We start from the raw sequence: 24,620 nt of genomic DNA, 5'->3' as shown, positions 1-24,620 counted from the left end.
CACTTGATGTATGTTTTGGTGATCAACTTGCGGGTTCCGCCCATGAACCTATGCATAGGGGTTGGCACACGTTTTCGTCGTGATTCTCCAGTAGAAACTTTGGGGCACTCTTTGAGGTTCTATGTGTTGGTCGAATAGATGAATCTGAGATTGTGTGATGCATATCGTATAATCATGCCCACTGATACTTGAGGTGACATTGGAGTATCCAGGTGACATTAGGGTTTTGATTGATTTATGTCTTAATTATTCTAGTACGAACTCTAGGGCTGTTTGTGACACTTATAGGAATAGCCCAACGGATTGATTGGAAAGAATAACTTTGAGGTGGTTTTGTACCCTACCATAATCTCTTCGTTTGTTCTCCGCTATTAGTGACTTTGGAGTGAATCTTTGTTGCATGTTGAGGGATAGTTATGTGATCCAATTATGTTATTATTGTTGAGGGAACTTACACTAGCGAAAGTATGAACCCTAGGTCTTGTTTGAACGCATTGCAATATCGATTACGCTCACTTTTATCATTAGTTACCTTGCTCTTTTTATAATTTCAGATTACAAATACCTTTATCTACTATCCATATACCACTTGTATCACCATCTCTTCGCTGAACTAGTGCACCTATACAATTTACCATTGTATTGGGTGTGTTGGGGACACAAGAGACTCTTTGTTATTTGGTTGCAGGGTTGCTTGAGAGAGACCATCTTCATCCTATGCCTCCTACGGATTGATAAACCTTAGGTCATCCACTTGAGGGAAATTTGCTACTGTCCTACAAACCTTTGCACTTGGAAGCCCAACAACGTCTACAAGAAGAAGGTTGTGTAGTAGACATCAAACCAATTTCTGAGAAAATGGTCTTGATAACCCACAAGTATAGGGGATCGGAACAGTTTTCGAGGGTAGAGTATTCAACCCAAATTTATTGATTCGACACAAGGGGAGCCAAAGAATATTCTCAAGTATTAGCAGCTGAGTTGTCAATTCAACCACACCTGGAAACTTAATATCTGCAGCAAAGTGTTTAGTAGCAAAGTAATATGATAGTGGTGATAACAGTAGCAAAAGGTAAGAGTAGTAAAAGCAATGATAGCAATAGCAATGGAAAAGAAAATAAGCGGAGAACAATATGTGGAAAGCAAATAAGCAAAGAAAAATATGTGGAAAGCTCGTAGGCAATGGATCGGTGATGGAGAATTATGCCGGATGCGGTTCATCATGTAACAGTCATAACCTAGGGTGACACAGAACTAGCTCCAGTTCATTGATATAATGTAGGCATGTATTCCGAATATAGTCATACGTGATTATGGAAAAGAACTTGCATGACATCTTTTGTCCCACCACTAGTGCAGAACCGGGCAATAGCACCGGTTCTTAAGGCCCTTTAGTGCCGGTTCGGTAATCGGCACTGAAGTGTGGGTACTAAAGGCCCCCCTTTAGTACCGGTTCAGCACGAACCGGTGCTAAAGGGCAACCACGTGGCACGAGCCAGCTCCGGGGGCAGGGAGCCCTTTAGTACCGGTTGGTGACACCAACCGGTATTAAAAGGTTGCGGGGTTTTGGGTTTATGATTTCTTTTTCATTTAATTTTGTGTTTTCCATTTAATTCTTTTTCGTTTGGTGGTATTTTACGATACTACATATTGTACAAGTTATGTATATATATAAATAGAATTTCTAGTAGAACCGATCATATATATATATATCATCGAATGTCTCACAACCACCATTAATTAATTCACACATATATACACACATGTATATATATACAGTTAGCTAGATATATACAATTTCTCCTAATTGGTGCCTTCGGAGCACGATAACAATTGGAAGTGGTTCATGGGGGCGGTAGCGGGTAATAGTATTCTCCTTTGGGATCTATGACCTGGTTGAGAAAAAATCCTGCTATTTCCTCTTGAATTGCTTCTATGCGGTCCTCTGGTAGGAGCTTCTCCCGCACCTCTTTGAACTGTTAAGAAGAAGATCAATATGCATGTGTATTAGTTGTGTGACTAGATATCAATAATGGTGTAAAAATTGTGAATAGTGTTCTGACAAACGTACCCACTCCTGTCTTTGAGATCTGCTCCTTTCGTACGCCATCATGCGAATGTTCTCGCAAACATAGTATGCACATAGATTATTCCCCGGCGCCTGCTTCAGGGCCTTTACGAGAATGGAATTTGATCAGATAATAATTAATCAAGCATGATAATTAAAGAGATGGCAGCTAGCTAGTACTACTTAATTACTTACCTGGGGTCGATGCCATTTCAGATTTGGTTTCCATTGGCCTGGAGTGACGCTGATGAACTTTGACCAAGCCCTGCCCGCCGACAAAGAAAATGAATAAATGGGTTATTAAATAGTTGTTATCAGGAAATGATGAACTAATTAAATAGGCCGAGATATAGTTAATAATGATTGAAATTACCTGTTGACTATCCCCTTCACGATGGTGTAGTCAGTTGGTTTCTTAAGTAGTGAGTCTAGTACTTCAACTGTTCCTTCATCAACTTTAATGATTAACAAGATCCAGTGAAATCTGCATGCACACACGTTTGCATGTCTTAATTAAGCGGGCATATGTAAGCAAAAACATGTAGCTAGCTAGTAGGCAAAAATAGAATTTGTAGTACAAGACAGTCTGACTCACTCGAAGTTGTAAGGAAGTAGTATATCTTCATTGTATTTGAGGCGCTTGAAGAACTCTAGCATGCTTTCATCTACACTTTTTTCGTAATATGGATCTAATTTCCATGTGTATTCATTAATGGTATTTGGGTCAACGAACGCAATGCCATAGCGTCCACCTTTTTTCATTTCATAAATCTTCATCATGCATAATACCACATAAAAGAATATAGTGAGGATAATTACAGGTAATGATTGATCAAAATGATCACTACAGCTAGCTTGAGACTTAAATTATAGAAAGAAATCACTTACAGACAATAGCAACTGACAATAGATTTTTCGAGTGCGTCTTGATTGTATAGCTGAAATAGTTCTGAATACTCAACGGACACAACTTTCTCATGGTAGTAATGATCCTTCTTGACATTCACCATGAGGGACTCTCGATTGGAAGTATTGGCAGTGTCCATGTACCATTGATGCAATTCATACATTTTCGTTAGTTGCTTCTTGACCTCGTCTGGCTCGACCAAAGGTTGGCCCCGGACATATTTCCATTTTATTTCCTCCTCTCTAGTCGGAGACATGGGCTCGATATCGAGGAGTTGTCCAACAGTGATCATGAGCGTTTCAGACTGCTCAATATGCTCCTCAGTTATTACCACATCGCCCATCCCGAGAACGTTAACGGTTTGCCCACAATAATATTGGTTGCGCCTACTCTCATGTGTTGTTGGCACAACAAGCAGGGGGATTGATTGCGCCGCCTGTTCTCCCAGCTGGGGAACGGTTTAACCGCTCCTTTTGCCAGCTGATTTGGTCGAGCTCAAGCTCGCCTCTTTCTGTAGACGTGCTCGATTTAACTTCTTGATGTGGCGCTCATAGTCTGCGTCAACAGGCTTGGGAACTGGTGCTCTAGCCATATGAATGAAGTGGTCAATCTTTTCCTCAGGCACTTTCTCCCTTGGCAGCGGTGGCGGTTTCGGTGCAAAATGGGCTTCCACCTCGGCCTTCGATATGGCTACGTTTTCCTCCTCGGACTAGTTGTAAGGCCTCTGTGGAAGAGGCGCGAGGCTTGGACCATATTGAAATCGCTTGCCTCTGCCTGTACCTGCAGTACTACCTCAACTTGTACCCCTACGCACCATAGCTGAGGCGTCTCTCTTCCGTGATTGCTGAGGCGGCAAAGACGGCTGACGTGGCTGAGTTGGAGGAGGAGGAGTGGCCTGAAGCTGTGCCGGACTTAGAGGAGGAGTGGCCTGAAGCTGTGCCGGACTTGGAGGAGGAGTGGCCTGACGCTTTGCCGGACTTGGAGGAGGAGTGGCCTGAAGCTGTGCCGGACTTGGAGGAGGAGCGGCCTAACGCGTTGGTGGACTTGGAGGAGCGGGAGTCTGCTGACTCGGTGGCGGACTTCGATGAGGAGTCGAATGACGCAGTGTCGGTGGCCTTCGAAAGATGATGCAATCCTTTCTCCATAGGATGATATGATGGTTGTCCTCTCCCAGTGTGTGCTCATCATCACCTCCGGGAATGTCAATCTCTAGCCCCGAATATTGGTCCACCACCTCATCAACCAAGACATGAGCATCGCCCGCTGGAATCGGGTTGCAATGGAAGGTTGCCTCGGGGGGATTTGTAAAAGCAAGGGCGTCCGCCACCTTCATGGATATGTTCTTCATTTTGAAGTGTAGCTCGCAGTTAGTGTTCTCCATGATGTCATCCACTGGGTAGCTATCCAGCAATGCGTCACCCGGGCTAAACCCATGCTGCTTCTCGGCATGGATGGGATGGTGCTATCCAATGCTGGATCATCCGCTAGCTGCTGCAGCTGCTGAGACCCCCTTTGCTGGCTAAGTGAGTCGATCTGCTCCTGCTGCTGCTGGAATTTAACTGCCAAGTCCGTGTGCGCTGATTCTAGGCCTTGAAGGCGTTCATAGTCTAGCTTCCTCTGCTCCTCCATATTCCTCTTCTTCTCCTCCGCAATCTTCTTTCTCGCACGGGTTCTGTAGTCGGCGTTCCAGTCCGAAAATCCCTCATACCACAGAATAGCGCCCATGCCTCGTGTTCTTCCCGGGTGTTCAGGATTTCCCAGGGCACGCGTAAGCTCGTCGTTCTCTCTGTTGGGCTGGAACACCCCCGATCGAGCCTCTTCTATTGCAACAAGTAGCTTATCTTCGGCTCCGTTCAGACATGCCTTCTTCGAAACTTTGCCTGTCTTCGGGTCCAACTCCCCTCATGCGCATAGAACCAAGTCCAGCACCTGGGGGGCAGCTCAATGTTTCTGGAGTGACACCTGCATCCTCCATCTCTTTCTCAGACTTATCCCACTTAGGCATTCCCACCGCATAGCCACCTGGCCCCAGCTTATGGAACTTATCCTTTTTTGTGGCATTGGCCTTGTTTATTCTCGACCGTTCCTTAGATAATTCCGAATCCTTGAATTTCACGAAATCGTCCCAATGAGCACTTTGCTTCTCTAGTGTTCCCTCGAATACTGGAGTCTTCCTTCCTCCCTTGACGTACTTGGCCCATTCACGATTCGTGTGGTTGTTGAATGCAACCGCCATCTTCCTAAGAGCAGCGTCCTTGACTTTCTCCACATCTGCAAATGTGAAATGATCTGGTAGGGTGAAATGCTCCATGAGCGTTTCCCAAAGCAGAAGTTTTTGTCTGTCATCGACAAAAGTAACTCCTGGATGTGGCTTTGCTGGCTCTCTCCATTCTTGAAGGGAGATCGGGAGTTGGTCCTTCACAAGAACTCCGCACTAACGAATGAACTTGTCTGCAATCTTCTTAGGCGCTAATGGTTCGCCATTAGGTTTGATGCCCTCGATATTGTACTTTACGCCCTCCTTCAACTTTTTGTTCGGGCCTCATTTCCTGTTGCCTGAAGATTTGCTCGATCCAGATGGCTGAAAGAAGAAAGATCGATTCATTAATATATCTTCAAGTCATCTAAAACATGTGATGATCACCAGATGCCTGCTTATATAAATACATATACCTCGTCAGTCTTTGTTGTTTCAAGATCAACATTTTCTTCATCATGTTCATAGTTCATGACTTCATCAATTCGGTCGTCGCGATCGAATATCATATCACCCTCCCCAGTGTTGTTTAGATATTCGGAGCCGTCATAATCTTCTTCATTCTGATCATCATCTGGCCCGCGAGGATTGCGTATGATATTGAACAGGGCCTCTTCTCTCTCTCTGCTGGTATTGTCTGCCATAGGTTTTATTTAACTAATCCAAAAGAAATATATTCAAATTACAATGCATGGATCCAATCAATTAATAAGGAAAACCTGAATCAATCATTGTACATAATAAGCATCATCGAATATAATCTCGAATACGTCGTCTCAAATAATAGATATAATCTCGAATACATCGTCTCGAATAATATATATAATCTTGAATAAATCATCTCGAATATTATATATCGAATACATCACTAGCTAGCTAGCTAGCTAATAAAGATCGAATACTAGAGAGTAATCTAGGCGGTGGACAACCAAAGTGAAGGAACCATCACTTGATCATAGTTCGGGTGATCTCCCGAAAGAACCTGCCAAGTATTGGAGAACCTGACGTCGATAGCAGCCATATTGCGATGGACGCGCTCATCCTCCTCCCTGACACGGCGACGTACCACCTTCGACAGGGCCGGCTCCCTCCGCACCAAAAGTGGCCCATGCGAACGCCACCAAAGGAGATGAGGGTCGACGACGGGACCCGGGGCCGGGTTCCTCACCAAGCATCGCGCCCTTGAAGGTAGCACCTCCCAGTGCCAGCCCGGCGGAGCCCAGTCCCGGACATGGGTCCTCTGAAGCAGGACGTCGTCGCAAATGGGTCGACGGCGAGGATGCGGGCCGGGCATCGTCGACAACAAATACTACATGCCGCAAAAGTAAAGTACCATTTTTAAATGATGGATTGTGATTTCATATATGAAAATTCTAAATTTTATAACTAAAACTAACATTTCTAATATTTCTATAACTAAAAAAAATTTCTATATAACTAACATTTATATATAACTAACATTTCTAATATAACTAACATTTCTTTATAACTAACATTTCTAATACTTCTATATAACTAACATTTCTATATAACTAACATTTCTAATATTTCTATAACTAAAAAACATTTCTATATAACTAACATTTGTAATAATTCTATAACAAAAAATAGAAATATTGTGTGTGTGTGTGTGTGTGTGTGTGTGTGTGTGTGGTACATGGTGGCCGGGGCAGGAGCTCACCGGCGAGGCGCGACGACAGGGGGCAGCGATGGGGACGGGGACGGAGACGGCGACGGGGACGGGGCAGTGTCGACAGGGATGGGGCGGCGACGACGGGGACGGGGACGGGCCCGGCGGGGAGGACGGGGCGGGGCGCGGCGACGGGGACGATGGGGACGGGGACGGCGACGGTGACGGACGGCGACGGGGACGGTGACGAACGGCGACGGGGGCGGCGACGAGGGGCGGCGGCGACGGGGCAGAGGAGAAAGAAGCAGAGGGAGAGATGAGAAACTGACAAATTTTTTGAAGTGTTTTCTTATATAGAACAACCTTTAGTACCGGTTGGAGCCACCAACCGGTACTAAAGGTCTGTTTTGGGCAGGCCAAGCGGCGGGAACGGCACCCCTTTAGTACCGGGTGGTGGCTCCAACCGGTACTAAAGACCCCCCCCTTTAGTACCGGTTTGAACCACCACCCGGTAATAAAGGGAGTGCGGTGGCGCAGGTGCGGTGCGAAATGTTTAGTCCCACCTTGCTAGCCGAGGGGCGTCGGCACTGGTTTATAAGCCCCAGTGCGGTAGCTCCCTCGAGCTCCTCTCCAAAGCAGGCCTACTGGGCCTAAATGTTCTGTGCTGCCCTGTGAGCCTACTGGGCCTTTGCGGGCCTGCATCCTGGCCCAACAACAGGTTGGGTTTCTAGTCGTATGCAGGCCGCTGTGGCGCAGTAGGTGGGCTTTTTTTTTCTTATTTTTTGCTTTATTTATTTTTGTTTTATTTATTTTTGAGTTGTTTTTTGCTGTATTTAGAGTTTCTTTGTGAATATTTTTGCTTTAGGTACAAAAAATTACAAACTTTCTGTTAGTACCGGTAGTTTACAAATTTAAATAGTTTAAATTTTGAATTATTTGAAATTTGTGTGAATCACTAGTTTGTGAATAACTTAAATTTGAAAATAGATTTTTCAGTGATTCTTTTTTCTTATGTTTAATATTAGTGTGTTTTATCATTATATTCAATGTGGTAATGCTTAGGTTATTTAAAAAATGAAATGCATTTGTAACGGATGAGTTTTCGTCCGAAACCCTGATACTTCGAAAGAGATTGTCCATTTTGTACAAGAAGTGCATCTAGTTTTTGCGGTAACCCTCTCTACTTTTTTGCACATGCTATGTGGGTGAAATTATGATACCATGCCAACTTTCAACCTTTTCTGAGTTCATTTGAAATGCTTTTCAATTTCAGGGTCATTTAGCTGAAAAAAATCAGTAAATGCATGAAAGAATTTGCTTGCACATAAAATTTCTTCGCGTTTCAAATGCCAAAACACATAACTAGCTACCCTAACTATTACAGAGATTCCCTCCTGGGTGTGAAACACAGAAGAAAGTGATGATAGTGAAGCCGATCACATCCCAGATCTTTGGGTGTGAAACTTTTTCTTCGCGTGTGTCCCTTTTCGCCGTAGCCATGGAAAATCTTCATTATTTAACTGGATGCTCGGGTCAATATTCATTGTGAATGGAGCAATTTCATCAAACTTTTCATAATCTCCTGACATGTCTGTCTTGTCATCCACTCCCATGATGTTTCTCTTCCCAGAAAGAACTATGTGCCGCTTTGGCTCATCGTACGATGCATTCGCTTCCTTATCTTTTCTTTTTCTCGGCTTGGTAGACATGTCCTTCACATAGAAAACCTGTGCCACATCATTGGCTAGGACGAATGGTTCGTCTGCATACGCAAGATTGTTGAGATCCACTGTTGTCATTCCGTACTGCGGGTCTTCCGTTACCCCGCTTCGTGTCATATTGACCCATTTGCACCGAAACAAAGGGACCTTCAAACCACGTCGATAGTCAAGTTCCCATATGTCCTGTATATAACCATAATATGTTTCCTTTCTTGTCTTGGTTTCTGCATCAAAGCGGACACCACTGTTTTGGTTGGTGCTCTTCTTATCTTGGGCGATCATGTAAAATGTATTACCATTTATCTCGTACCCTTTGAAAGTCATTATATTCGAAGATGGTAACTGGGACAGCAAGTACGGGTCATCTTCAATAGAGGCGTCATGCATGGTACGTGTTTGCAACCAGCTGGCGAAACTCCTGGTTTGTTCACGTGTAATCCAGTGATCAGACCGCTCCGGTTGTTTGGAGTGTAGCAAATTCTTGTGTTCATCCATATACGGAGCCACCAAGGCGGAATTCTGTAGAATTGTGTAGTGTGCTTCAGTGAGAGAATGTCCGTCCATACATATTGTTTGTTCCCCTCCTAGCGTGCCTTTTCCATCCAGTCTGCCCTTATGCCGCGATTCAGGAACACCAATCGGCTTAAGGTCAGGAATAAAGTCAATACAAAACTCAATGACCTCCTCATTTTCATGGCCCTTGGAGATGCTTCCTTCTGGCCTAGCACGGTTATGAACATATTTCTTTAAGACTCCCATGAACCTCTCAAAGGGGAACATATTGTGTAGAAATACAGGACCCAAAACGTTAATCTCTTCGCATAGGTGAACTAGGACGTGCATCATGATTTTGAAGAAGGATGGTGGGAACACCAACTCGAAACTGACAAGACATTGCACCAAATCATTCTCTAACCTTGGTTTGATTTCTAGATCGATTACCTTCTAAGAGATTGCATTGAGGAATGCACATAGCTTCACAATGGCTAATCGAACATTTTCCGGTAGAAGCCCCCTCAATGCAATCGGAAGCAGTTGCGTCATAATCACGTGGCATTCAAAGAAGATTTCCTTCTCTTCTTTGGTAAGAGCGTAGCTTGCATGACCCTGATGTATGTTGTCTTTTCCGTGCATACGTTGCTGGTCCTCCCGTGCCTCAGGTGTATCTTTTGTCTTCCCATACACGCCCAAGAAGCCAAGCAGGGTAACACAAAGATTCTTCGTCACGTGCATCACGTCGATTGCAGAGGGGACCTCTAGGTCTTTCCAATAGGGCAGGTCCCAAAATATAGATTTCTTCTTCCACATGGGTGCGCGTCCATCAGCGTCATTCGGAACAGGTTGTCCACCAGGACCCTTTCCAAAGACCACCTTCAAATACTTGACCATATCATGTACATCAGCACCAGTACGGTGGCGAGGCTTCGTCCGGTGATCCGCCTCACCATTGAAATGCTTTTCTTTCTTACGGGATGCCTGCTCGGAAGAAATCGACGATGTCCCAGGTACACATTCTTCTTACAATTAGTCAAATATATACTGTCGGTATCGTCCAAACAGTGCGTGCATGCGTGGTATCCCTTGTTTGTCTGTCCTGAAAGGTTACTGAGAGCAGGCCAATCATTGATGGTCACGAACAGCAACGCCTTTAGGTCAAATTCTTCCCCCATGTGCTCATCCCGCGCACGTACACCTGTTCCATTCCATAGTTGTAAGAGTTCTTCAACTAATGGCCTTAGGTACACATCAATGTCGTTGCCGGGTTGCTTAGGGCCTTGGATGAGCACTGGCATCATAATGAACTTCCGCTTCATGCACAACGAAGGAGGAAGGTTATACAAACATAGAGTCACAGGCCAGGTGCTATGGTTGCTGCTCTGCTCCCCAAAAGGATTAGTGCCATCTGCGCTTAGACCAAACCATACGTTCCTTGCGTCATCTGCAAACTCCTTCCCGTACTTTCTTTCGATTTTTCTCCACCGCGACCCGTCAGCGGGTACTCTAAACTTTCCGTCTTTCTTATGGTCTTCTCTGTGCCATCGCATCGCCTTGGCATGCTGTTTGCTTTGGAACAAACGTTTCAACCATGGTATTATAGGAGCATACCACATCACCTTGGCAGGAATATTCTTCCTGGGGCGCTCGCCCTCGACATCACCAGGGTCATCGCGGCTGATCTTATAGCGCAATGCACCGCATACCGGGCAAGCGTTCAAATCCTCGTACTCACCGCGGTAGAGGATGCAATCATTAGGGCATGCATGTATCTTCTGCACCTCTAACCCTAGAGGGCAGACAACCTTCTTTGCTCCGTACGTACTCTCAGGCAATTCGTTGTCCTTTGGAAGCATATTCTTTATCATTACCAGCAACTTTCCAAATCGCTTGTCAGATACACCATTCTCTGCCTTCCATTGTAGCAATTCCAGTGTGGTGCCCGGCTTTTTCTTGTCACCTACGCAATTCGGGTACAACAATTTTTTGTGATCCTCTAACATGTGCTGCAACTTCTTCTTCTCCAAATAACTTGCGCAGTTTCTCTTTGCATCGGCAATGGCCCGACCCAGATCATCAACAGGCTCATCCGATGCCTCTTCTTCAGCTTCTTCCCGCATTGCCGGCTCATCTTCTTCCCACATTACCGGCTCAGCTTCTTCCCTCATTGTTGTATCATCGTATTCAGGGAACCCATGGCCAGGATAGCTGTCGTCGTCCTCTTCTTCTTCATTGTCTTCCATCATAACCCCTCTTTCTCCATGCTTGGTCCAAACATTATAGTGGGGCATGAAACCAGACTCAAACAGGTGGATGTGAATGGTTCTTGACGTAGAGTAATTGTGACCATTCTTACAGCCAGCACATGGACAAGGCATAAAACCATCCACCCGCTTGTTTGCCTCATCCGCAAGCAGAAAAGTACGCACGCCAGTAATGAACTCGGGAGAGCATCGGTCATCATGCATCTATTGCCGGCTCATCTTCAATACACAACACCGAAAACACCAAATTAATACAATACATAAAGTTCATACATAAAGATCATACAACACTTAAATGCATCAAACAAATAACTCTCTAGCTAAAGAATTTAAATGCAACAAAAAATGCGATCAAGATCGCAACTAAGGTAACAATTGATCCAACAGCATAATGATACCAAGCCTCACTATGAATGGCATATTTTCTAATCTTTCTAATCTTCAAGCGCATTTTCTCCATCTTAATCTTGTGATCATTGACGACATCGGCAACATGCAAATCCAATTCCATCTTCTCCCCCTCAATTCTTTTCAATTTTTCCTTCAAATCCTCGTTTTCTCTTTCAACTAAATTTAACCTCTCGACAATAGGGTCGGTTGGAATTTCCAGTTCAACTACCTCCTACATACAAATATCTATGTCAACTCGATGGGCATAATTTGTCATAAACACGAAATGCAATGAATAGTTTTAAAAGAGAATATACCACATCCGAATCGTAACCCAGACGAGGGCCGACAGGGACGGATATCAAAACCATGGCACTATGTATAACAAACAACGTATGTGTAAGATAATTATACGAGTAACTATATATCCAAATCACACAAACATCAATTTTTTATATAAACCTTCATGAACAAGAGGCTCACCACAAGGTGGTACCGGCGACGGGACGTTGCGCGCGATCGACGGTGGTTACGACGGAGATTTAGAAGGCACTAAGTAAACCACACCTACATATGCAAACTAAGTGTTATTTTTGACCTCAAATTGCATATAAATCAAATACTAGCACATATATATAATTCCTCCCAAATTACTAAACTCAAAAATCAATCACTATATAAAGCATTGCATGAGCTAATCTAGCAATGAGAGGTGAAAGGACAAAGTTGCTAACCTTTGTGATCATTTGAATGGATGGGGGCCTTCAAATCTTGACAAATTTTGGGCAAAATGTGTGATGAGCTTGAGAGGAAGAGGGAAAAGAATAGAGAGGAGAGGGGAAAGGGGAAGAACAGAGCGACCTCGGGTGGACGAAGGGTCTATGTACGACGACCTTTAGTACCGGTTCGTGATATGACCCGGTACTAAAGGTGTTGGAGGGGCCCCGGACTGACAACATCCTGACACCACTCACTTTAGTACCAGTTCGTGGCACGAACCGGTGCTAAAGGTTCACCACGAACCGGTACTAATGATGTCCGCCCGCCTAGCCGTTGCAACCGGCACTAATGGACACGTTAGTGCCGGCTCAAATTCAAACCGGCACTAATGTGCTACACATTTGACCCTTTTTCTACAAGTGTACCCTCCCGTGGCAGCGGGGTCCTTACGGAAACTAAGGGATATTAAGGCCTCCTTTTAATAGAGAACTGGAACAAAGCATTAACACATAGTGAATACATGAACTCCTAAAACTACGGTCATCACCGGTAAGTATCCTGATTATTGTCACTTCGGGGTTAACGGATCATAACACATAATAGGTGACTATAGACTTGCAAGATAGGATCAAGAACACTCATATATTGATGAAAAGATAATAGGTTCAGATCTGAAATCATGGCACTCGGGCCCTAGTGACAAGCATTAAGCATAGCAAAGTCATAGCAACATCAATCTCAGAACATAGTGGATACTAGGGATCAAACCCTAACAAAACTAACTCGATTACATGATAGATTCCATCCAACCCATCACCGTCCATCAAGCCTACGATGGAATTACTCACGTACGGTGGTGAACATCAGGAAATTGGTGATGGAGGATGGTTGATGATGACGATGGCGATGGATTCCCCTCTCTGGAGCCCCGAACGGACTCCAGATCAGCCCTCCTAAGAGGTTTTAGGGCTTGGCGGCGGCTCCGTATCGTAAAACGCGATGATTTCTTCTCTCTGATTTTTTTCTCCCCGAAACTCAATATATGGAGGTGGAGTTGGAGTCGGAGAGGCAACATGGGGCCCACGAGGTAAGGGGGCGCGCCCCCACCCTCGTGGCAAGGTGGTGGCCCCGCTGGCCTTCATCTTTGGCAGGTATTGTTCTTATTTTGTGAAAAGTGTCTCCGTGAAGGTTCAGGTCATTCTAAGAACGTTTGCTCCTGCACATAAATAACACCATGGTAATTCTGCTGAAAACAGCGTTAGTCTGGGTTAGTTCCATTCAAATCATGAAAGTTAGAGTCCAAAACAAGGGCAAAAGTGTTTGGAAAAGTAGATACGTTGGAGACGTATCAACTCCCCCAAGCTTAAACCTTTGCTTGTCCTCAAGAAATTCAGTTGGCAAACTGAAAGTGATGAAGAAAAACTTTTAGAAACTCTGTTTGCTCTTGTTGTTGTAAATATGTAAAGCCAGCATTCAAGTTTTCATCAAAGATTATAACTAACCACATTCACAATAACGCATAGGTCTCAAGTTACTCATATCAATAACATAATCAACTAGCAAGCCATAATAATAAAACCCGGATGACAACACTTCCTCAAAACAATCATAATATGATATAACAAGGTGGTATCTCGCTAGCCCTTTCTGAGACCGCAAAACATAAATGCAGAGCACCTTTAAAGACCAAGGACTGACTAGACATTGTAATTCATGGTAAAAGAGATCCAGTCAAGTCATACCATTGTTCAAGAACTCAGCCGAGTTGCCATTTAAATGCCCATTTAATCGCTACTCAGTGCCTAACTGAGGCGAATAGCACATACTCGGTTCATTAAATGGTCAAGCCGATTAACTGGCATTTAATCAGTTGTCAGACGATTAACTGGTTGTCAAACCGATTAATCGGTGATGGGTCAGGTAACTATTTGAGTATCTGTGGTCTATGAACCTTATTACCTAATACCTATTATGCTATTTGTGTTGAACCTTGTAGTGAATTATTCCATGTTCACATCTGTGGCTGCTATTTATCTTGTTATGTGTGGCTGCATATTGCCAAGTTGTGTGGCTGTCATTTTAATTTATCTTATCATGTCTCATGTGTGGCTGCTTGTTGTCACATGTATGGCTGTCGTTTACTCATTTATCTTGACAAGTTTAGAGCATATACAAATGCATATCTATCTTCTATCATCAATTCTGCAGGTTTGTTGCCTTCCGGTTTGGATGCATCATGACCAAACCATCTAGGTAACAATTCTACCTATTGTGGGGCTGTTTTCTCATATTTTAGTATAAATTTATAAAACGTACCTGTGAGCATTGGATTATATAGTGTACAATACGTGAAAAACTAGTTACATGTTGCCAATATATTCTCATGTGCAGCGATTAATGATCGACTGATTAATTCAGTTAAATGGCTGATTAACCGATTAATCGCTAATCAGTAGTCGACCGAGCAGTTACCAGTTACCGAATTCCCAAACAATGAGTCATACTGAATGTAAACTAACAATAATGAATGAAAATGACAGCGGTGCTGAGGGAGTCCTGGATTAGGGGGTGTTTGGGTAGGCGGACTATACCTTCAGGCGGACTCCTGGACTATGAAGATACAAGATTGAAGACTTCGTCCCGTGTCCGGATGGGACTTTCCTTGGCGTGGAAGGCAAGCTTGGCGATGCGGATATTCAAGATCTCCTACCATTGTAACCAACTCTATGTAACCCTAACCCTATCCGGTGTCTATATAAACCGGAGGGTTGTAGTCCATAGGCAATCAACTCCATATACAACAATCATACCATAGGCTAGCTTCTAGGGTTTAGCCTCCTTGATCTCCTGGTAGATCTACTCTTGTACTACCCATATCATCAATATTAATCAAGAGGGCCCGAACCTGGGTAAAACATCGTGTTCCCTGCCTCCTGTTACCATCCGGCCTAGACGCACAGTTCGGAACCCACTACCCGAGATCCGCCGGTTTTGACACCGACATTGGTGCTTTCATTGAGAGTTCCTCTGTGTCGTCGCCTTTAGGCCCGATGGCTCCTTTGATCATCAACAACGATACGTTCCAGGGTGAGACTTTTCATCCCGGACAGATCTTCGTCTTCGGCGGCTTCGCTCTGCGGGCCAATTCGCTCGGCCACCTGGAGCAGATCGAAAGCTACGCCCCTGGCCATCAAGTCAGGTTTGGAAGCTTAAACTACACGACTGACATCCGCGGGGACTTGATCTTCGACGGGTTCGAGCCACGGCCAAGCGCGCTGCACTATCTCGAGGGGCATGATCTAGCTCGGCCCCCGGACAGTGTCCTGGAGGCCGCACACGGATCGGTTCCGACCCCTAACTCGGAGCCTATTGCGCCAATCGAGGATGAGCGGTTGGATGTCACCTCGGGGGCTGCGATCCCGAAAAAGATCGAGCCGAACGCTAGCCCCGCACTCTGCACGACCTGTGACTCCGAGGACCCGGACTCCTCCCCGGACTCCGAACCCCCCGCGCCCCTGCCAATCGAATCCGATTGGGCACCGATAATGGAGTTCACCACCGCAGACATCTTTCAGCATTCGCCTTTTGGCGACATCCCGAATTCTCTTAAGTCTCTCTCTTTATCAGGAGAGCCCTAGGCGGACTACGGTCAGCGAGGGTGGGTTACGGACGATGAGGAAATTCAAAGCCCACCCCCCACCCACTTTGTAGCCACTGTCGACGATCTAACCGACATGCTCGACTTCAGCTCCGAAGACATCGACGGCATGGACGACGATGTAGGAGACGAACAGGAACCAGCACCTGTAGGGCGCTGGAAGGCCACCTCGTCATATGACATATATATGGTGGATACTCCAAAAGATGGAGATGGCGATGGAACAGTGGGGGAGGACGCCCCCAAGAAACAGCCAAAGGGTCGGCGTCAGCCGCGCCGCTCTAAATCCCGCCAAAGAAAAAACGGTGATTCCGGCACGGGAGATAATACTACCCCGGATAGCGCCGAAGAACACCCACCTCAGCAAGATTCAGCACAGGAAGATGGAGAAGCCAGCCCTCATGAGAGAGCGGCAGACCGAGAGGTCGAGAATGATAACTATACGCCTCCCTCCGAAGACGAGGCAAGCCTCGATGACGACGAATTCGTCATACCATCAGACCCCACCGAACAAGAGCGTTTTAAACGCAGGCTTTTAGCCACGGCAAGAAGCCTCAAGAAAAAGTAGCAACAGCTTAGAGCTGCCCAAGATTTGCTAGCTGACAGATGGACTGAAGTCCTTGCGGCTGAAGAGTATGAACTCGAACGAACCTCCAAGAGTTACCCGAAGCGCAGGCCGCTACCCCGATCAGAGGAGGAAGCACCTACATCACCAGCGCATGACATGGCAGACCGGCCAACTCGCGGCCGCGACAGAGAGGCCTCTCGGCCCTCCACCCAAGCCATGCCCCGACGCCGCTCAACCAAGGCACAGGAAAATGTGCCCGACCTGCGAGACATACTGGAGGATAAGGCAAGACAAACAAGATCGATCTACGGATCCCGCAGGCGCCCTACGGCATGTGACAATGATCTTCACTCCGGATACAACAAATCCGGCCGGGCCGAACACAACAGACATAGCTCTTCCGAGCTGCGTCGTGATATAGCCCAGTACAGAGGTGCCGCACACCCGCTATGCTTCACAAATGAAGTAATGGATCATAAAATCCCAGAGGGTTTCAAACCCATAAACATCGAATCGATGGACAACAGATCCGGCGGTATGGATCGAGGATTATCTCCTTCGCATCCACATGGCACGCGGTGATGATCTACACGCCATCAAATACCTCCCGCTCAAACTTAAAGGACCGGCCCGGCATTGGCTTAACAGCTTGCCAGCAGACTCAATCGGTTCTTGGGAGGACCTGGAAGCCGCATTCCTCGACAACTTCCAGGGCACTTACGTGCGACCGCCGGATGCCGACGACTTAAGCCACATAATTCAGCAGTCAGAGGAATTGGCCAGACAATTCTGGACACGGTTCCTAACAAAGAAAAACCAGATAGTTGACTGTCCGGACGCAGAGGCCCTAGCAGCCTTCAAGCATAACATCCGCGACGAGTGGCTTGCCCAGCACCTGGGACAGGAAAAGCCGAAATCCATGGCAGCCCTCACAACACTCATGACCCGCTTTTGCGCGGGAGAAGACAGCTGGCTAGCTCGCAGTAACAACTTATCAAAGAACCCTGGTAATTCGGATACCAAGGACAAAAGTGGCAGGACACGTCAGAATAAGCAAAAGCGCCGCGTTAACAGTGACAGCAATGAAGACACGGCAGTCAATGCCGGATTCAAAGGCTATAAATCCGGTCAGCGAAAAAAGCCATTCAAAAGGAATACTCAGGGCCCGTCCAGTTTGGACCGAATACTCGATCGCTTGTGCCAGATACATGGCACCCCCGAAAGGCCAGCCAATCACACTAATAGGGATTGTTGGGTGTTCAAGCAGGCAGGCAAGTTAAGGGCCGAAAACAGAGACAAGGGGCTACACAGCGACGACGAGGAGCCCAAGCCGCCGAACAACAATGGACAGAAGGGCTTTCCCCCACAAGTGCGGATGGTGAACATGATATACGCAACCCACATTCCCAAGTGGGAGCGGAAGTGTGCGCTACGGGACGTATACGCGATATAGCCAGTCGCCCCAAAGTTCAACCCATGGTCCTCCTGCCCGATCACTTTTGATCGAAGGGACCATCCCACTAGCATCCGTCATGGCGGCTTCGCCGCATTGGTTCTTGACCCAATCATCAACGGATTTCATCTCACAAGAGTCCTCATGGACGGCGGCAGTAGCCTGAACCTGCTTTATCAGGATACAGTGCGGAAAATGGGCATAGATCCCTCAAGGATTAAGCCCACAAGAACGACCTTTAAAGGCGTTATACCAGGTGTAGAAGCCAACTGTACAGGCTCAGTAACACTTGACGTGGTCTTCGGATCCCCTGACAATTTACGAAGCGAAGAGTTAATTTTCGATATAGTCCCGTTTCGCAGTGGCTATCACGCCCTGCTCGGACGAACCACATTCGCAAAGTTCAATGCGGTGCCGCACTAACATATCTCAAGCTCAAGATGCCAGGCCCTTGAGGAGTAATTACGGTCAACGGAAACACCGAACGCTCCCTCCGTACGGAGGAGCATACGGCGGCTCTCGCAGGGGAGGTACAAAGTAGCCTTCTCAGGCAATTCTCCAGTCCGGCCATTAAAAAGCCAGACACTGCCAAGAGCGCCCGGAGTAACCCACAGCTGGACCGCCTGGCACACTCTGAGCAAGCGTAGCAATGCGGCCCCAACCCCAGCTTTCGCGACATAGCGAAACCAGTACCTCGCATACATAACTACGCCCTTGAAATACCATGGGCACAGGGGAAGGGGCACAATAACGGCATGCCCAAAATACGGCTTAAAACGTACTAGGGGCTGCCGGATTCTTTTTTTAATTTTTTCTTACTTTCAGGACTCCATACTTCGGACGACCTGTTCGGCAATTCGCATGCCGCACAAACGATGCAAGATCCAGGGAGAAAGACAAGCCATGCCGCATTATGGAACTCCTAGGTGGTCTCTGTTACGAGCGGTATACCTATTTTAAATACAATTCCGCGGCCTGCCCCTGGTCAGGACATACTGAATAGTCCAATATCTTTTGCTTACCGCACTATTTGCATCGTTCGGCTTTGATAAATAGCCTCTCTATAGACAATGCTTAGCTTCCTGTCTATTTTTTGCATTATCCTCTTTTCACATATATGTTTATTAAATGACATGATTGCACCCATACACCATGGCACAGCAAACACGCCAGGGGCTTCAGTACCCCTCATTATGGTGTGAGAAGTCCGTACACTTTCACAAGTGCGGCACCCCGAACTTATAGCACTATATGCATTGGCTCCGAATCATGATTTGGGTCAATAGTTGGGTTTACCCGGCTCCTATGTTTTGGTGCCTTACGTTCCGCTATATCGGCTAAGGTAGCACTAGGAGAACCACTGCGATTGTGCCCCGTTTCAGCTGGGTTAAGCACCTCAGTGGAGAAAGCTAAAACTGACTGTCATGATGAGGCGAGAGACCGGTCGCTGTTCGAGAGGTTTTTCGAGTCCCTAAAGACTTATGCCGCTTCGAGCGAGGAGCTGGCTTTGTCCGGCCAAGGCGTGGATAGCGCCCTGAACTCGGTCTTCCGAACTAGGGGCTTCGCCGAAATTTAAAATTATAGAGTTCTATGGCTAAGTGAGAGTGTTCAAGCATTATAGTCCGATTGCCTGGTTCGTTGTGCTGAGCGCCTCCCTCGAAGGACCCAACTATGGGAAAAAGAGCGCTCAGGTTTATCCCGAACACCCCAGCACTAGTGGCTTGGGGGCAGAAGCCGACGACTGGCCATCTCTCAATTTTTTGATAAACGGCCGCACAGAAAGTAATATTTTAAATTCAATAAGCATTACTTAGCGCATATGAACAAGTTTTCAGCGCACAGGATAAACACGAGCGAGTTCATTCAAAAATCACATCCTTGGTACATTCATCCGCCACAAGGCGGGCACCTTCAAGAACATCCTTGTAGTAGTTCTCGGGCTTGCGATGCTCCTTCCCCGGCGGCGGCCCATCCTTCACAAGCTTCTCACCGTCCAGCTTACCCCAGTGCACCTTCACACGGGCAAGGGCCCGACGGGCACCTTCGATGCAGACGGAGCGCTTGATGACCTCGAGCCTCGGATAGGCCTCCACCAGCCGCCGCACCAGCTCGAAATAGCTCCCAGGCAGGGCCTCTCCGGGCCACAGCCAAACTATGAAGCCCTTCATGGCCTGTTCAGCCGCCTTGTGGAGCTCAACCAGCTGTTTCAGCTGGTCGCTCAAAGGCACAGGATGTCCGGCCTCAGAATACTGAGACAAGAACACCTTCTCCGGTGAGCTACCCTCTTCAGCTCGGTAGAATGCGGCGGCGTCGGATACTCTGCGGGGAAGATCTGCGAATGCCCCTGGAGAGCTCCGGATTCGGGTAAGTAACAAGTAGTTTACTCTTATATTTCTGCTTTGCATGAAGAATGCCTTACCCGCTGCTATCTTCCTCATCTCCTCCAACTCTTGGAGGGCCTTTTGGGCTTCGGCCTTAGCAGACTTGGCAGTCTCAAGGGCCGTCGCGAGCTTGGATGCTTGCGCCTTTGACTCAAGCTCCAAACTCTCATGTTTTTTCATGAGAGCCTAAAGCTCTTGCTGCACCTCGCCGACCTGAGCCCCAAGTCTGTCTCGCTCGGTGCGCTCCGCGGCCGTTTTCTTTTCGGCCTCAGACAGCGCCTGCTTAAGGGTCGCCACCTCAGTCGTGGCCCCTACAATAAGCAGTACAATCCTGTTATTTTTTACAATCACTCCTTTTTATAGGCACTTTTTCTGTAAGGTATTTCTTACCTTCTCTCTCCTCGAGCCGCCGCTTGGCAAGGCCGAGCTCTCGCTCGGTCCGCTCGACGTCCTGCTTCAGGACACCCACCTCCGCAGTCAGTGCGGCGGTGGATAGCAGCGAAGCCTGCATACGCATATTGACTCTTTTTGTTAGACTCCTGCGAAATTTAATAGATCCTCTATTCGGCTTTTCTTTCCTAACGCCAAACAGAGCATCAGGGGCTACTGTCTATGCGGTAATATTTTTACATATTTTTACTTACCTCGAAGCCTGTTAGAACGCTAGCGCAAGCTTCAGTCAGTCCGCTCTTGGCGGACTGAACCTTCTGGATCACTATACTCATAATAGTATGGTGCCCCTCGTCGATGGAGGCGCCGTCAAGCACCTCCAGCAGATTGTCTGGCACCTCCGGTTGGACGGAGGCCGCCGGCTCAGAAGGCTTGCTCCTCTTGGAAGGAGTTCGCCTACCGCGGTCCGGAACTGTGGAAGATTCCGGCGCGGTGTCCGGCACAAAGCCGGACTTCGAGCCCTGGGGGGCCTTATCCCCTTCACTCCTGGAGTCCGGGAGGTTGCCCTGCGGCTCCTCCGGGACCACCTCCTCCTGCCCCGGAGCTTGTTGCGATGCCACTTCGGCGTCGTCTGCAGTGCGGGGGGAGACAGCGGGCGGAACTGAGTTCACGTCCGATGAGTCCAGGGAGCCGCCCGATGATTCGTCAAATTCGGCCCAGGGCGGACTGCATAATTACATTCGAAAATAGGGAAAGCTGTGCAACAAAGGAACATCATGAGTTACTCTGATATCCGAACTTACGATTTCACCGGACGCTTGGCCCTGTTTGGCCACTCCTCTCCGCCCTCTTCGGCGTCGGGGGAGTAGTCCGGCGGAGGGGTCTTCCTTTTCCTAGACCCCTCGGCCTCCCCCGTTGGGGCGGCCTTCCTCTTCTCTCCTCCCTCCACTGGGGGGGGGGAGAGATTTCTTCTTCCTCCTCCTCGTTTTCACGGGAAGAGGGCGTCTCGGACTCGTCGGATGACGAGTCCGACATCACCACGTTACGGGCACTCTTTCGAGTCCCCGTGGTCTTCTTCTTCTTGGCCTTCTTCTCCGGCACCACATAAGGCGCCGGAACCAGCAGCTTCACTAGTAGAGCTGGGGCTGGGTCTTTGGGTAGCAGAGCCGGACAGTTAATCGGTCCGGATATCGCTCACCAAGCCTGTCAAAGGTAAGGGAGTTCAGATCCCGCATAGAGTCAAACTATGAAAAAAGCTTAACATCCTGTAAAAGGTGAAGATAGCTTACCTCGCTAGCGTGACGCTGCGAGCTGTATCCGCGGTCCTCGGAAGCGGATGCGGAAGCCTCGACGCCCTTGAATAGCACCTTCTAGGTGTCTTCGTACGTCGTGTCGAAGAGCCTGCTAAGGGTTTGGTGGTGCGCCAGGTCGAACTCCCACAGATTAAAATCCTGTTGTTGGCACGGGAGGATCCGGCGGACAAGCATAACCTGGATTACATTAACAAGCCGGATTGGCTTGTTCACCAGGGACTGGATGCATGTTTGCAATCCGGTCACCTCTTTTTCGTCACCCCACGATAGGCCCGTCTCTTTCTAGGACATAAGCAGCGTGGGGGGTCCGGATCAGAACTCAGGGGCTGCGATCCAGTTCGGATCGCGTGGCTCGGTGATGTAAAACCACCCGGATTGCCACCCCTTTAGGGTCTCCACAAAAGAGCCCTCGAACCATAGGACGTTGGCCATCTTGCCCGCCATGGCGCCTCCGCACTCCGCCTGGCTGCCGTGCACCACCTTGGGCTTGACATTGAAGGTCTTAAGCCAGAGGCCGAAACGAGGGAGGACGCGGAGGAAAGCCTCGCACACGATGATAAACGCCGAGATGTTGAGGATGAAGTTCGAGGCCAGATCGTGGAAATCCAGGCCGTAGTAGAACATGAGCCCCCGGACAAATGGGTGGAGTGGAAAACCCAGTCCGCAGAGGAAGTGGGGAAGAAATACTACCCTCTCATGGGGCCTTGGGGTGGGGAGAAGCTGCCCCTTTTTGGGAAGCCGGTGCGCGATGTCCTTAGATAGGTATCCGGCCTTCCTTAGCTTCTTGACTTGGCCCTCCGTAGCGGAGGAGACCATCCACTTGCCTCCCGCTCCGGACATTGCTGGAGAAGGTTGAGGTAGGAAGTGCGGGCTTGGGTGCTGGAGCTCGAGTGCGCAGGAGATGGATAGGCAAAGGAGGAAGAAGGCGTAGGTAAAAAGGTGGATCATTATCCCCTTATATGGGCGGATGTGGTTGTGCGTCCCCACCAGCCTAGTAAAACTTGCTTGCCTCCCAACCGCCGTGATAAATGGCGCGGTTGGGTTACCCACGTCCGTATTGATGAGAATCCCGTAAAGGGGGTACACGATCTCTGCTTTGACAAGACGTGCCAGGGAAACCGCCTAGCAAAACATGCTGAGGTGGAAAAGTAAAAACGATTTGAGTAAAGGACTTGGCCGTAGTGTGATGACGCACTGCAGAATACGTCAGCAGATTTGATTTGTGTTAATATTATTCTCTCTATGGCAATATGTGGAAGCTTATTTTGCAGAAGCCGGACACTACTCTTGGTGTTTACAATCTTCTATGAAGGACTTGGAGGAGGAACCCGCCTTGCAATGCCGAAGACAATTTGCGCGCCGGACTCGTCGTCATTGAAGCCTGGTTCAGGGGCTACTGATGGAGTCCTGGAATAGGGGGTGTTCGGGTAGCCGGACTATACCTTCAGCCGGACTCCTAGACTACGAAGATACAAGATTGAAGACTTCGTCCCGTGTTCGGATGGGACTTTCCTTGGCGTGGAAGGCAAGCTTGGCGATGCGGATATTCAAGATCTCCTACCATTGTAACCGACTCTATGTAACCCTAACCCTATCTGGTGTCTATATAAACCGGAGGGTTGTAGTCCGTAGGCAATCAACTCCATATACAACAATCATACCATAGGCTAGCTTCTAGGGTTTAGCCTCCTTGATCTCGTGGTAGATTTACTCTTATACTACCCATATCATCAATATTAATCAAGCAGGACGTAGGGTTTTACCTCCATCAAGAGGGCCCGAACCTGGGTAAAACATCGTGTTCCCTGCCTCCTGTTACCATCCGGCCTAGACGCACAGTTTGGGACCCACTACCCGAGATCCGCCGGTTTTGACACCGACAGGTGCTCTCCAACTGGTGCTTTTAATAAGAGGATAATGACTTAGCATAAAAGTAAATAGATAGGCCCTTCAGAGGGAAGCAGGGATTTGTAGAGGTGCCAGAGCTCGGTTTTGAAATAGAGGTGAATAATATTTTGAGCGGTATACTTTTATTGTCAACATAACAACCAAGAGATGGCGATATCTGCCATGCTAAACACATTATAGGCGGTTCCCAAACAGAATGGTCAAGTTTATGCTCCCCCTTCCACCACAAGAATCAATCCATGGCTTGCTCGAAACAATGAGTGCCTCCAACTAACAAGAGTCCCAGGGGGAGTTTTGTTTGCAATTATTTTGATTTAGTTTGCATAAAGCATGGGACTGGGCATCCCGGTGACCAGCCATTTATCTCGTGAGTGAGGAGCGGAGTCCACTCCTCTTGAGAATAACCCGCCTAACATGGAAGATACAGACATCCCTAGTTGATACATGAGCTATTCAAGCATACAAAACAGGATATTTATTTGAAGGTTTAGAGTTTG

Source organism: Triticum urartu, chromosome 7 (assembly GCF_003073215.2).
Source record: "Triticum urartu cultivar G1812 chromosome 7, Tu2.1, whole genome shotgun sequence".
Lineage (NCBI taxonomy): Eukaryota > Viridiplantae > Streptophyta > Magnoliopsida > Poales > Poaceae > Triticum > Triticum urartu.
Note: the sequence above shows the minus strand (reverse complement) of the source record.